Genomic DNA, 13,237 nt, shown 5'->3' with positions numbered 1-13,237 from the left:
AGCTTATCGGATTTAATTCATTAACTAATTAGGTATTCAATAAAAAAAATACAATGCTTTGACTTATATTTTCCAATACTTTGACTTATAATTTTTTATTCTTTAACTTATAATTTTAATTATCAATCGTAATTCAAGAAATTTATTTTGATTTTAACACTAAATTTAACTCGAATTACAAATCAAACATCCAGAAGGGCAAAAAAAATTTCAAGAAGGGGCAAAGTCGATCGGTACCTATAGATCACCACTAAAGCTCGAAACCCCCCTAGTCTACTTTGGATCCGCCCCTGCATACAGAGACGGACCTAGAATTTTCGTTAGGAGAGACAAAAAAATATCGAATTGGATTTAAACCGGTTGATTAATTAGGTACTTTATTAAAAACAATGCTTTAACTTATATTTTTCAATACTCTGACTGGTAATTTCTGATCTTCTAACCTATAATTATAAGAGGAGGGATCGAGTTACAACAAAGTTAACACAATCATTTTCTATATTTTCAAAGTCCAAATAGTCGATCCAAACCATTCAACATGATCTCCACAATAAAATGTGTTTCCAGATCAAATTTTATATTTTTTTGGAATTTTTTTACTATTTATTAAGATGGGTACAAAATTCAATGGTCTGAAATTGACTAGTTTTTGGAAAATGCGTAATAAATAGTAAAAAAAATTCCAAAAAATGTAAAATTTGATCTTCAAGCACATTTTATTATTGAGATCATGTTGAACGGTTTGGATCGACGATTTGGACTTTGAAAATGTAAAAAATTGTTGTGATAACTTTGTTGTAACTCAAAATTGTTGTAACTCGATCCCTCCTCATATAATTACCAATCATAATTCAAGAAATTTATTTTAGTTTTAACTCTAAATTTAACCCGAATTACAAATCAAAAATTCAGAGAGGGACAAAAATAAATTCAGAGGAGAACAAAATCGACTGAAACATCTAGATCTTTACTAAAATTCGAAATCCAGGAGAGACAGCTACCCTCTTGGACTACATGGATCCACCTCTAACTGCATAGGTTATACTACAATGACTTCTTCTTCTTCTTCTTCTTTTTAAGTAGAAGTATTACCATCGATTTCATAGAAATTAATCATACTTTATCTGGTATATATCTAAAATAGATACCAAATTCAAATACGATTACATGAAAATGAATTTAAATACAGTGTACTTGACCTGTTGACCACTAGGGACAGTCATGCCCAAAAATACCGAGTTTCAGAGCAATTAAACTCTTTCGTTATATATGCATGAAAATTAGAAGCTATAGCACTTTCTAGTTTCCACCGAAACAAGAGTCCAGATGAAGCAGCTTTCTTCAAGTGGTGCACTTTGCATCCTGCTCTAAGTGTTCTTCTCCCCATGTCTTTGTCATGGAGATAAATGCTAATTAAATTGCTACTAATAATATTTCTTTTACATGCCCCCTTGATGGGCGCCATTAATATATCAATCAAATTAATTATACTAATATCATGCATCGTTCTTATAAAAGTTTTAAATAAAACTATCAAGTGATATAACAATTTATCAACCCTCTATTTTTAGTGGTAGCATATCAGGAATTCACATCCTCTCAGGTTACCAGACTGAGTACAATTGAATCGGATGGTTCAAAATTGTTCTTTTTAACTTGACACGAATCTCAAAGCACAAATAATACTGTCCCCTCAGCCATCCCGAGCAAGAACCGGATGAAACTAAATCTGAGCCGTCCTTATCAATTGTGTTGAGAGGATACAGATCCGCATATCAGGGGGGGAAAAAGAAAAAAATAACAAGCACAAGATTCTGCTGACTAATCAGATACAAAACGTGTACATCTTTCGAGTGATTTAGAATCTCATCTAACTTACAAAATATCGATTCTACCAGATAAAAAATGTGGCTGTAATCAATCATTGTTTATTACCCGAAGGAAAGAACAGCTTGCTAAAATGCATTTAATGCTATGTAAATGCTCTGGATTCCCTCAAAAAATGGGTTCTCTCTCTGATCTCTAGTTTTTCTCCTGTGAAGCCGCTCTCATGCATGATCAGATCTCATTTTGAGCCTCTTGATTTTCTTTTCTATAGTACAACGTTTTAAGAGGGCTTTAAAAGCACATGAAAAGTCTATGCTTGGCAGCAATTGGTACACTAGGCATCTAATGATCTAAATGTTGTGCCAGATTGATCATACTGTCTCTCTCAGTTTGTTCCCTGAAACTGTGTCGTTGTACTATGTGGCGCATACCGACGTCGGTAATCGGATTCTGAATAATTATAATGCTTAATTAATATTCATAGAACATCAATATCAGCTAGAATTAATTTTCTGAGTAGTTATGAATAGTATACTAATTAGAATGTTGTAGATTTTTTTGTAAGCTATTGTTATCACAAAATAAAATTCTGGTACCAAACAAACAGAAAGCCAAGGACAAACTGGTTCGCCCCTTGGATGAAACTTAGGGTTTATACTTCACACAGAGGATGCCATTAGAATGCTTAATCATTATTTGTTTTATTATTATTAATAATTATTTATTAGCCACTAACTGTGTTAGATACTTAGATCTAGAGAAATAAATAATTTGATATATGAAAAATAAAGTTTCAGGCTTTCAGCAGCATGATAGCAAGATCTCAGAATTTTCTCTCTGCCTCGCTCAAATTTTAAAAATAATTAAATAATGGAGTTCAAATAGCATCAGTTAAAAACTTTAACACATTTACAAAAATCAGAGATTACCAACTCACATGTAATTCATATACCACCATCATGGCTACAACAACAAATTAAAATGCGGGCCGGAAGGGATAAAGCTGTGGAAGGCGGAAAAAAAAAAAACCCTAAAAAGGTGAAAGAGAAAGATATATGAAAAGATTCTAGAATCAGGAAACTGATAACAGTTTTTTTTTTTTTTTTTTTTTCAGTTTGCCATTGGTCCCAGCGATATTTTATCATAAGTTTTGTGGGGAATCTGTTTGGATTATGTAGAATAATTCTTGACGATTTATGCATGGTTTGGAAACTCGGCCGAGTCCGAGTTGACTTGGCTGAGTTAACTCTGTATCAGTCGGGTCTAATCCGAGTTTCACTCTCGCACTCATGCGATTTTTTCATCAAAATTTGATTGAGCTGTTTGACTCGGTCGAGTTATCCGATTTTCAGGCCGAATTAGTCCGAGTTAGGCTGAGTCAGGCCGAGTCCTTCAGTTGTTTTACGTTTTTTTCCTAACACTTGTTGATCTATGATTTCAGATTATAAAAAAAAAAAAAGCAAATTATGTTTAACGAGTCAAGCCCGAATCAGGCCGAGTCCTTCAGTTATTTTACGTTTTTTTCTTGACACTTTGTTGATATATAATTTCAAATTACACAAAAAAAATGTAAACATAATTTGAACTATAAAAAAAAAACATACATATATATATATCTTGTTAAGATAATCGTGCACTGAATTTATGCTGCTAATATAATTTTTTTATGCATAAATTTATAGCTAGTTTGCATTGAAAGTGTATTCTATTTGTAATGGTTATATTATATTATATAATTGGTGGATTATTTGAGCCTACGTAGTTTTCTTACAAATTATTTTTTTTACCAATTTATTTCTATAATTTGGCTTCAAAACAAGTTTCTGTCAAAAAAAATCCGAATTTCCGATCTGATTCTTCTGATTTCAGCCGATTTATTCGATTCCGATTCCACAATCAAATATCTTATTTTGATTCCGATTCCGATTTCAAGTTTCAGAACTTGAATTTTTGGATAAAGATATCCTGGCCACCATAATACCATATTGATAGCAACAGTTACCAGTACCATCTACTACTGCAAATTATCATTTAATTGGGGATTAATTACTGAAATTGACACATTAGGGTTCACATTTCAATCCCGTAGATGATCATCTTGCATAAGGAAAATTGGAAAATTGAGCAAAAGATGCATATTAATCCTATTTGTCCAAAAAAAAATTGTGTAAGGAATCAATTTTGTAATAGTTATTTGTTTGTATATCTGTATGGAAACATGTTAAAAATGAATACACAAACAAGTAAGAATTGATTCATAGTTGGGTTTTTTTTTTTTTTGGTTTAAAACCCATAAGTATTTTCATTAATTATGACAAACCAATTACACATAATTTTGTACTAGTACATTAAATATTACAACTGAACTCATTTACAAAAGTAGACAAGAAAAATCAAAAAATAAAAGCAAAACCAAGGGTTTTTGTGCTCAGATCGGTAGATATATATTGAGCCTGCATGATTTTCTGTGCTCGTGCTCAGATTGGTAGATTGTGAGGTTGCATAATTTTTTGTCGTTAGCACAAAACAGTGTTGTTGAAATCAAAGCAAGACATGGAAATCTAGGAGAGCCTTCATGCTCAGATGAGGTTTGTGTCAGATGATACAGCGAGGACAAAGAAAGATCGAAGCAGAGGAGAACGAAGAGGACGAAGAGAAGAAGGAAGAAGATCACATTACTACAAACACATCACTGCCATCAACCATAACATGCACCTTATTTATGTGTATAGATAGTAGATACTACATATGAGGTAGGTGGAACGAATTTAAAGCACCTCCATCTGAATCCAGTAAGCGAGACGAGAGAGTAGCGATGCGGAGCGGTGGCCAGATCCATAATGGAAGCACTGCTCGGATTGAGTAAGGTAAAGTGGACCGAACGGAATAGAAGAAAGGAGGGCGAAGGGTGGAGAGCAGAGGAGCTTTGTCAACTCTCAAAATATCGCCTTCAATTCGCCAGGCGATACTTTCAAGGGACTGCGGAGGAAACGTTCAGATTCATAGTTGGGTTTTTGATGGACAAGTAAAATATTTTCCCAATTCAATTAATTATTGCAGTAGAAGTGCAAAGCATGAGGTGGTTACCTAACTAGTTCATCATTCCCACCCATAAGAAGTGCTTACTAAATTGAATGAGGGGGCTAAAATGCCTCTTTTATATCTCATTGCCTCATATTTTTCATATTTATTTTCAAAATCTAAACAGTCAATCTAAACTGATCAATCTGAAAACAATAATTTTGTACCTATCTAAAATAAACTAATTTTTTTAGTTACCACAGTAATAAATTCGAATTAAACAAACACCACCCATTCAACCAAATTTAACATCTTACCATCTACGCACCCTCAGTCTGTGCACCAAATTGGGCTGGTGCGCCTTCGGACGATGCACTTCTCTAGTGCGCGCACCACCCTAATTTGATGTACGGACTGAGAGCGCGTGGGTGGTAATAATTATATTTTGACTAAAAAGTAGTGTTTCTTTAATTCTGATTTATTAGGGTGATAACTAAAAAGAATTCGGTAAAATAAAATAGTAAAATATTTTCAAAAAATCATGTTGATTGATTCAGATCGACTGTTTAGGCTTCAAAAACAGAGATAAAAAATATAAGACACTTACACGAGTCATTTTAAAAACCCCTCATCCAATCCAATGAAGAGCTTAATTACTAAACTAAATTGTTATCTGCTATCTGATAAAAGGTCAGGTCCAGGCCCAGTTATGACTGGGTCAGGAATCGGCTGGTCCACCTGTCAAGGCCCAGCTATGAAATGCGGATTAAAATTTCAAATTTGTACAGCATCTGTTTTAACTTTTAAGTTGAGGTGTCTCCCTTTTCTAGGCCGAAATACTTATAATTTCGTCTGTAATCCAACTTTTTCTAAATCCAAATCGAACCCTGTATCCGCATCGAATGGGCTAAATTTACATAAAAACACTCCTCAATAATAATAGCAAATCGATATTGTCATGTATAAAACAAAAAAAAAAAAACTCCTTAATAATAATAGCAAATCAATTTGCTACTATCACTAGACTTCTATCATTCTAATCAAGCAAGGATTATCAATTTACGTTCACATGATACACATACCCCTATGCATTTTTTGTTTTGTTTAGTTGTATTATCTTTACAGACACTAGCTGTATAATCTCATATAACAGCTACTTTGTAACTTTTTTATTAATAAAACTATCTACGAATTTTCAATCAAAAAAAAAAAAGATATTGTCTTCATATTCATAACTCACAAGGCTGATAATTTGTTACTATTAGCGCATATCGAAACACATTAAATAGCATATTATAAATTTTTCTTCAAACATTTAAAAATCCAGGCCCTCTTTTTATTCTCTGAAAATTCTCAACCAATAATCACATACATTTTTCAAAAGTATCAGTCCAAATTTTAAGACGCTGTTTATTTAGCTCAGTACAAACTCGGTTGAGCCATATTTTCACATGAACATAACATTGAATCAAATCACCCAAATTTCAACAAGATTTTTTTAGTAGACCAAAGAAAATTAGAAAGCAATGAAAAAAGGAATTCGGCTAGCAAATCATTGATTAACTTGTAAAGACGATAATTTTGACGAACAAACAAAGATATCTCTCAAACCCAGTACTACAAACTGCTGTCGAAAAATGGCGGGCGACTCTCAAGGAGCATGGCAGGTCGTGCAAAGGCGCCGAAGATTCCCCGACAACTGGCGCACTCCCTCCAACGACGAAATAGATAAGGTGAAGTCATACATTTCCTACCCCAAAGAACTAACCTACTCTCAGGTTGTGAAAGGAAACTACTCTGGTGGTTCATCATCCGGCGGCCCTATTGGCTCTCTCAACTCAACTGGATCAAGCCCACCCAACTCACGCCCAAACACCCCCATAACCCCACCTTCCCCACAGTACTACTATTCGCCTCATAGTCCCACTAAGCTTCGCTTTCCTCCACTGCCAACTTACCCGGAGTGGCACCGACGATGCTTTAACTGCTGCAGGCTCGGCCACGCGGCTGCCAAGTGCCGTAACCCCCGCAAATGCGACAAATGATGGGCGGATGACCATATAGCAAGGACATGCACAGCTTCAGTGCTCAACCCGACAGCCCCACCGTTTCAACCGTCAAAACAACCACCCAAGCCTCAGCAGTCTGAACCGTCTTTTGATGGACTTCTGGCCAGTTCTAAACCACCTCCCAAACCTACAATGCCGGATAACAGACCAAAATCTGATGTTTGTTTCATTGAGAGGGATGATCTCTTCTTCCAAGAAATTTCTAAACTCAATCATTCAGTTGTTATCTATGGCAAGGAAGCGGTCCTCATGATGAAGGTTCATGAGATTGTGGCTATAGCAATTCAGACCGGTTTAGTAAGAGAGGAAGAGCTTAGAGTCACTAAGCTCTCCGGGGAAAGGTTCTTGCTAAACCTTCCTAAAGGTCTTGCAATTGAAACATTTGTTAAGAAGCTCCCGTGCTGGTTATGGGACCAAGGCTTTGAATTCCGACAATGGTCGGTTCTAGATGATGCGAATGTGCGAATGCCGAGATTTAAAATCTTACTTGACCTAATCGGGGTTCCCATGCACATGAGAAGAGAACAGTACGTTGCAAAAACCATGTCCAAGTATGGTGTTTACTTGGGCTCGGTAACCTCTGAGCATGATTCTGATAGCTCAACTTGGCATTTAGCGTTAGCAACTGATGATTTAGCCCGCCTACCCTTGTCAATCACCATGGTGGCAGGAGGTTTAGAGTATCCCGTTGAGATTGATGTAATTCACTGGGAGAAAGGTTCTTTATACCAAGCTGCTGATTTTCCATTAGCACATCAAAAACTCACAAGACCACCAGAGCCACCTCAACCACATGCAACAGAGGAAGAAGTCATCATGTCAATAGCAAGCTCACAACGACATGAAAGTGATGACTTGGTGTCCTGCTCCAAGAGAGTTCTGAAGGAACTTTGCCAAGGACTAAGCATAGAACAGATACCACCAGAGGTCCGAGCCTTGCTAGCTGAGCCAGGGAATTCCGGTGAAGTATCAATGGAGGTGCTCAACGAACTGGTATTTGCCACAGAAAATCCCTCAGACCAAGCAACTAACGATCAGTCTGGTATAGCGAGTAGCGCCATAGAGACAACACCTACCGTGTCACAGAAGGTAACGCCCGATGGTCACACAAGATCTGAATCAGACCATGCAACGGTAACTCCTTTCGCAGCGGATCCTCCTGGGGACGAGAGCCTGTCACGCCTCAACAAGACAACAAACCCCAAAGCTTTGATAAGGGAGAAGAGGGAGACCTTTTACAGGGTCCAGAATTAGAAAAACATGTACTATATGATTCTAAGGGGATTCCGTGCAGTCATCTACATATTTTTTTGGCTCAGACAGATCAAGGAATAGCGCAACCTACTGTGCACATGGGTCAGCGCGTTGATAAGGGAAAACAAACAATCGGAAGTTGTTCCAAACCGGGACAAAATGAGCACAAAAGGTCTGCTAAAGCGGCTATGGCTCTGCCAATGAACACCTCACAACAGAATAGGTTCAGAGGACACGTGAACAGAGGGAGAGGAAGATCTGGGATGATAACAAAGCATAAGTGGGTAGCGGGTCAAACATCCACTACCTTCAAGCCACGCCACACGCAACAGACCATGCATCGGTCACAGACAGGCTTCTAAATAGCTAGCTATAGCGGCGCTATAGCTACGCTATAGCTTTTCCGAACCATAAACGCTAAGCTATGAGATAAAATTGCGCTAACTCAGCTACGACCGCTATAGCTATAATAGCTGACCGCTATTACCGCTATATGAGACCCGCTATAGCTACCGCTATGCTACATGTTTTTTTTTTGCAATTTATATAGACTTCTGTACTTCTATTCTTATTTCTAATGCTACATGGTCTTCTACGATAAGTATACTAAACCAAATTATATGCTTCTATTTTTATTTGTGATTTATTCTATCATTATATATCGAGAAATATTCAAATACTAATTATTCATTTTGATTACTCTTTTTATAGTATTCGTTTGTAAAATTATTATCTTTCGTTTCAATTGAAAGCTGATTTTAATTATTATTATAATTATAAAATGTTTAAATATGTATATTGACTTCATTTACCTTATAAAATTAATTACTCTTTGTCTATTATAATATGTAATACCATGAAATATAAACTATTAAATAATGTTACTTTTTAGATTTTTTTTATTCTTATTTGCGTAATTGATAAAAAAGTATAGACTTAGATTAGTTGTCATTTAGTTGTTACATCAATTCTCTAATATTGATTATGTTGATAATTAGTATAAATATAGAATATAAAGTTTGAAAAGGGAAAATCGCTATGTGTGATAGCTTCCGCTATAGCTACGCTATTCGCAATAGCTTTTTTTTTTGGTCTCCCCGCTATGCCGCTATAATCGCTATTTAGAACCTTGGTCACAGAGGATCGGAGTAGAAATTGGAGAAGGGGTTCTGCGCCGAAAGGGTAAGGAAACCAAAAATTTAATAACCCTAGAAGAAATCCACACGGCCCAAGCCCAGCTACAGAAAAAAAAAGAGGAATTGTTGAAACAGGCAGAAGTGGCTCAAGCCCAGCAAGAATATGAGGCTCAAGTCTCCCAGAAACGAAAATTAAGGGACCAACCCAACTCTTTACAAACCGATCTCCAGGGAATGCATGAAGAAGGTGGCCCGAGCAGTGGCTCTAACCCAACACACATTAAATTGGACCCAACAGGGTACTTCCAGGTCATAATAGAAAAAGTGTTTTGTCAACAAATTGGAGAAGGTTGTGGGCTTACACAGCAGGATGTAAAGGAGGCACTCTATGAGGATAATATGGAGAGAGCTCAGGCGCAGGCGACTGGGGCTGACTTAGACACAGAAGGCATTGATCAGAGTGTCTTTGATCCGGATCCGGAAGACGAAATCGGATCAGAAGAAGAGTTACAGTAATTGTTAAGACTCTTGTGGTTGAGTATCTCTGTTAGTTGTCATTTATTTTTTAATGTTAGCAAAAAAAATCAAAATCTTGTCTTGGAATTGTAGGGGTCTTGGATGCCCGGATAAATGTAATGTAGTCCGTAATGTAGTAAGGGAATCGCGATGTGATGTTTGAATGTTTCAAGAAACAAAATTAAATGAATGTGGTTTAAGTTATGTTGGTCGTTTTTTACCAACTTTTTTTAATCAAAATTGTGCTTATAATTACTTCATTGGCACCAAGGGGGAGTAATTATAGCTTGGAAGAAGATTTTTGAGCTGCAATCAAGTTTTTCGACAAGGCACACACTCTCTGTTGTGTTAAAACAAATGAACACGGGTTCAAGAATTATGGTGACCACGGTTACGGTCCTAGCGTTGAAAATGAGAAGCCAGAATTTATTCAAGAGCTTAACAGTTTGCTACAAAGGGTGGAACTACCATGGATCATAGCAGGGGACTTCAACCTCGTGAGATGGATGATAGACCGATCCGGAGACTACAGGGGAGATCCGTTAATGGATATGTTTAATGACTTCATTTCCTTAACAGGTCTAGTGGATATCCCGATCAAAAACTGTTCCTACACTTGGTCCAATAAGAGACCGATGCCTTCATTTTCTAAACTTGACCGCATGTTCACCTCAACTGATTGGTCTGCTATATATCCGATTATTATGGTGGAGACCCTTGGAATGATGGTTTCAGATCATGCACCCCTACTCTTAACATGCAAGAATATTGCGCCAACTCCTAGAAAATTCAGATTTGAGACCTTTTGGTTGAAATATAAACAGCCAAGATTAATGGTGCAACAACTATGGGATTCAGTCAACCACCTTCAAGGTAGCCTATCACAGTTTCATCTCAAAACAGAAATATTACACAGGGCCTTGAGAATTTGGCATCACAGAGATTTTAATCTCATGGAAAAACAACTCATAAAATGCAAAGAAGCAACCTTATTCTTTGACAGAATAGAGGAGCGTCGTCCCTTTGCAAGTCATGAATTTAAATTAAGATGTCGGATCAAAGAAAGAGCATACGAGATTGCCAATAACCTGGAAGAGCGTTGGCGGCAAAGATCAAAATAGAACTGGCTAAAGTTAGGAGATCGCAACACACGGTTTTTTCATGTTAGTGCATCAGCAAGGACAAGAAGAAACATGATTTTGGTATTGGAGCAAGATGGGGTCACTGTTACAGATCCAGGTCAAATTCAACAGGCATTTCTCAACCAGCTCCGTTCATCGCTGGGTTCAACTGGACAGGTCAAGAAAGTGGACTTAAAGGCGTTGTACCCATTTGAAGAGGACCTGGTGGATGAAATTGAGATGGCGGTTTTTCAACTTGCTAAAAATAAATCCTCAGGACCCGATGGTCTCCCCAACAAATTCCTTCAGACATATTGGCCAAGTTTAAAAACAGGGATTATTGAAATGATCATGGACTTCTATAATCATAGGCTGGACTTAACAAAGTTCAATCGAGCAGATGTAATTATGATTCCGAAATGTGAAACACCGAGTGCGGTTGGAGACTACCGTCCAATCAGTGTAATAAATTTGGTGCCGAAGCTAATCTCTAAAATTCTGGTAAATCGGCTGCGAAGAGTGTTGCCTGACATCATATCACCACAACAGACTGCTTTTATTTCCGGTAGGCAGATCTGTGATAATTTCGTGGCAACACGAGAGGTTCTACAACACACGGCATCAACAAAGAATGCAGCTGTCTTCTTGCGTATTGATCTGGCAAAAGCGTTTGGTACTATAGAATGGGAATTCCTAACAAATGTTTTAAGAACATGGGGGTTTCCAAGGAAGTGGGTGGCATGGATTGAAACAATACTTACCACGGCAGAATCAAGAGTGGTGATTAATGGGGTTCCATCTGATTTCATACATCACAAGAGTGGACTTCGTCAAGGTGACCCATTGTCACCAATGTTATTTAACTTGGCAGTAGACTCCTTTCAGCAAATGGTGAGATTCTCTAACACTATATTGACAGCCACAATTTCACAAAAAAACAGAGGAATCGATTTTGGCATTCCAATATGCCGATGATACGGCAGTGATTGCAGCAGCCAATGTAACTACCTTAGTTACCCTTAAAATGGTGATTAGATTATTTGCAAGCATCTCTGGCTTGAAGGTGAACTACAAAAGAGCCTATTTGTGCCGATTAATGTGTCCATGCCGCTAACTAAGTGGATTGAGCAGATTTTGGGATGTAAACGGGCACAGTTCCCAATAAAATACTTGGGGATGCCCTTGACAATACATAAACCAACAAGAGACCAGTTCATGCCACTAATAGAGAAGATAGAAAAGAGACTAAGTGGTTGGAAGGGCAAACTAATATCAAGAGGTGGCCGGCTAGAATTGGTGCGCTCGGTCTTATCATCTATTCCTATTTATTTCATGACATGCTTTAGGTTGCCGCAATGGGTAATAAACCGCATAGATCGTATGAGGAGGAATTTCCTATGGGGAAAAACAGACAATCTAAATACAAGCTTCTCGCTCACAAACTGGACAGCTGTGACCATCCCGAAGAAATGGGGAGAATTGGGAGTTCTGAATTTAAATATCATGAATGTAGCGCTTCTTTTGCAGTGGTGGTGGAAAGCCTACAATGATTCATTTGGTCTCTGGGCGATCACTGTAGCAAGGCTAAGATCTAGAGGGGAAAATCCAAACAATGCACTGGTTTTGTTGATTAATGGTTCCTTCTTTTGGAAACAATTACTGAATTTAAGGCAGCTATTTAGCTGGTCGATAACTTGGCACATAGGAAATGGCAACAGAATCTCATATTGGTTCGATGTATGGTTAGATGAACCTAGAGCATTACAGGCTGATGGCACAATCAAGCAAAGGAAATTTTCTTTAAGGCAAGCATGGCCTATACAGTCATACTTAGAACCAAATAGGCCAATTTTGCAACAGATTCAGTTCAATCAAGAGATGGATACAATGGAATGGAAATGGGATAAATCGGGCAAGTATACAACTAGGTCGGCCTATGGCATCTTAACAGGAGGAGGAATGACCAAATGGCCATTTCCCAGGTTATGGAAATGTAAGATACCACCAACGGTACGTATATTCACATACCTAATGCTAGAAGGCAAAGTTCTAACTCGTGATGTTCTCAGAAGGAGAGGTATTCCGGTGGAAAAGAAAAGTGTTTTGTGCTCGAATTGCCCAGTGGAATCAGGTTTACACCTGTTTTATCTATGTCCCTACACAGTGGAGGTGTGGTTTCACGTAGCCAACAGTCTCAACACAAGGCTCATGAAGCCGGCCTTAACAATACAGAATATATGAGAGTCTTGGGCCATGGTTAAGTGTAAAGGTGGAATGAGTTATAAACCGTGGT

This window comes from Carex rostrata, chromosome 18, assembly GCF_964058835.1.
Source record: "Carex rostrata chromosome 18, lpCarRost1.2, whole genome shotgun sequence".
NCBI classification, from domain to species: Eukaryota; Viridiplantae; Streptophyta; class Magnoliopsida; order Poales; family Cyperaceae; genus Carex; species Carex rostrata.
Note: the sequence above shows the minus strand (reverse complement) of the source record.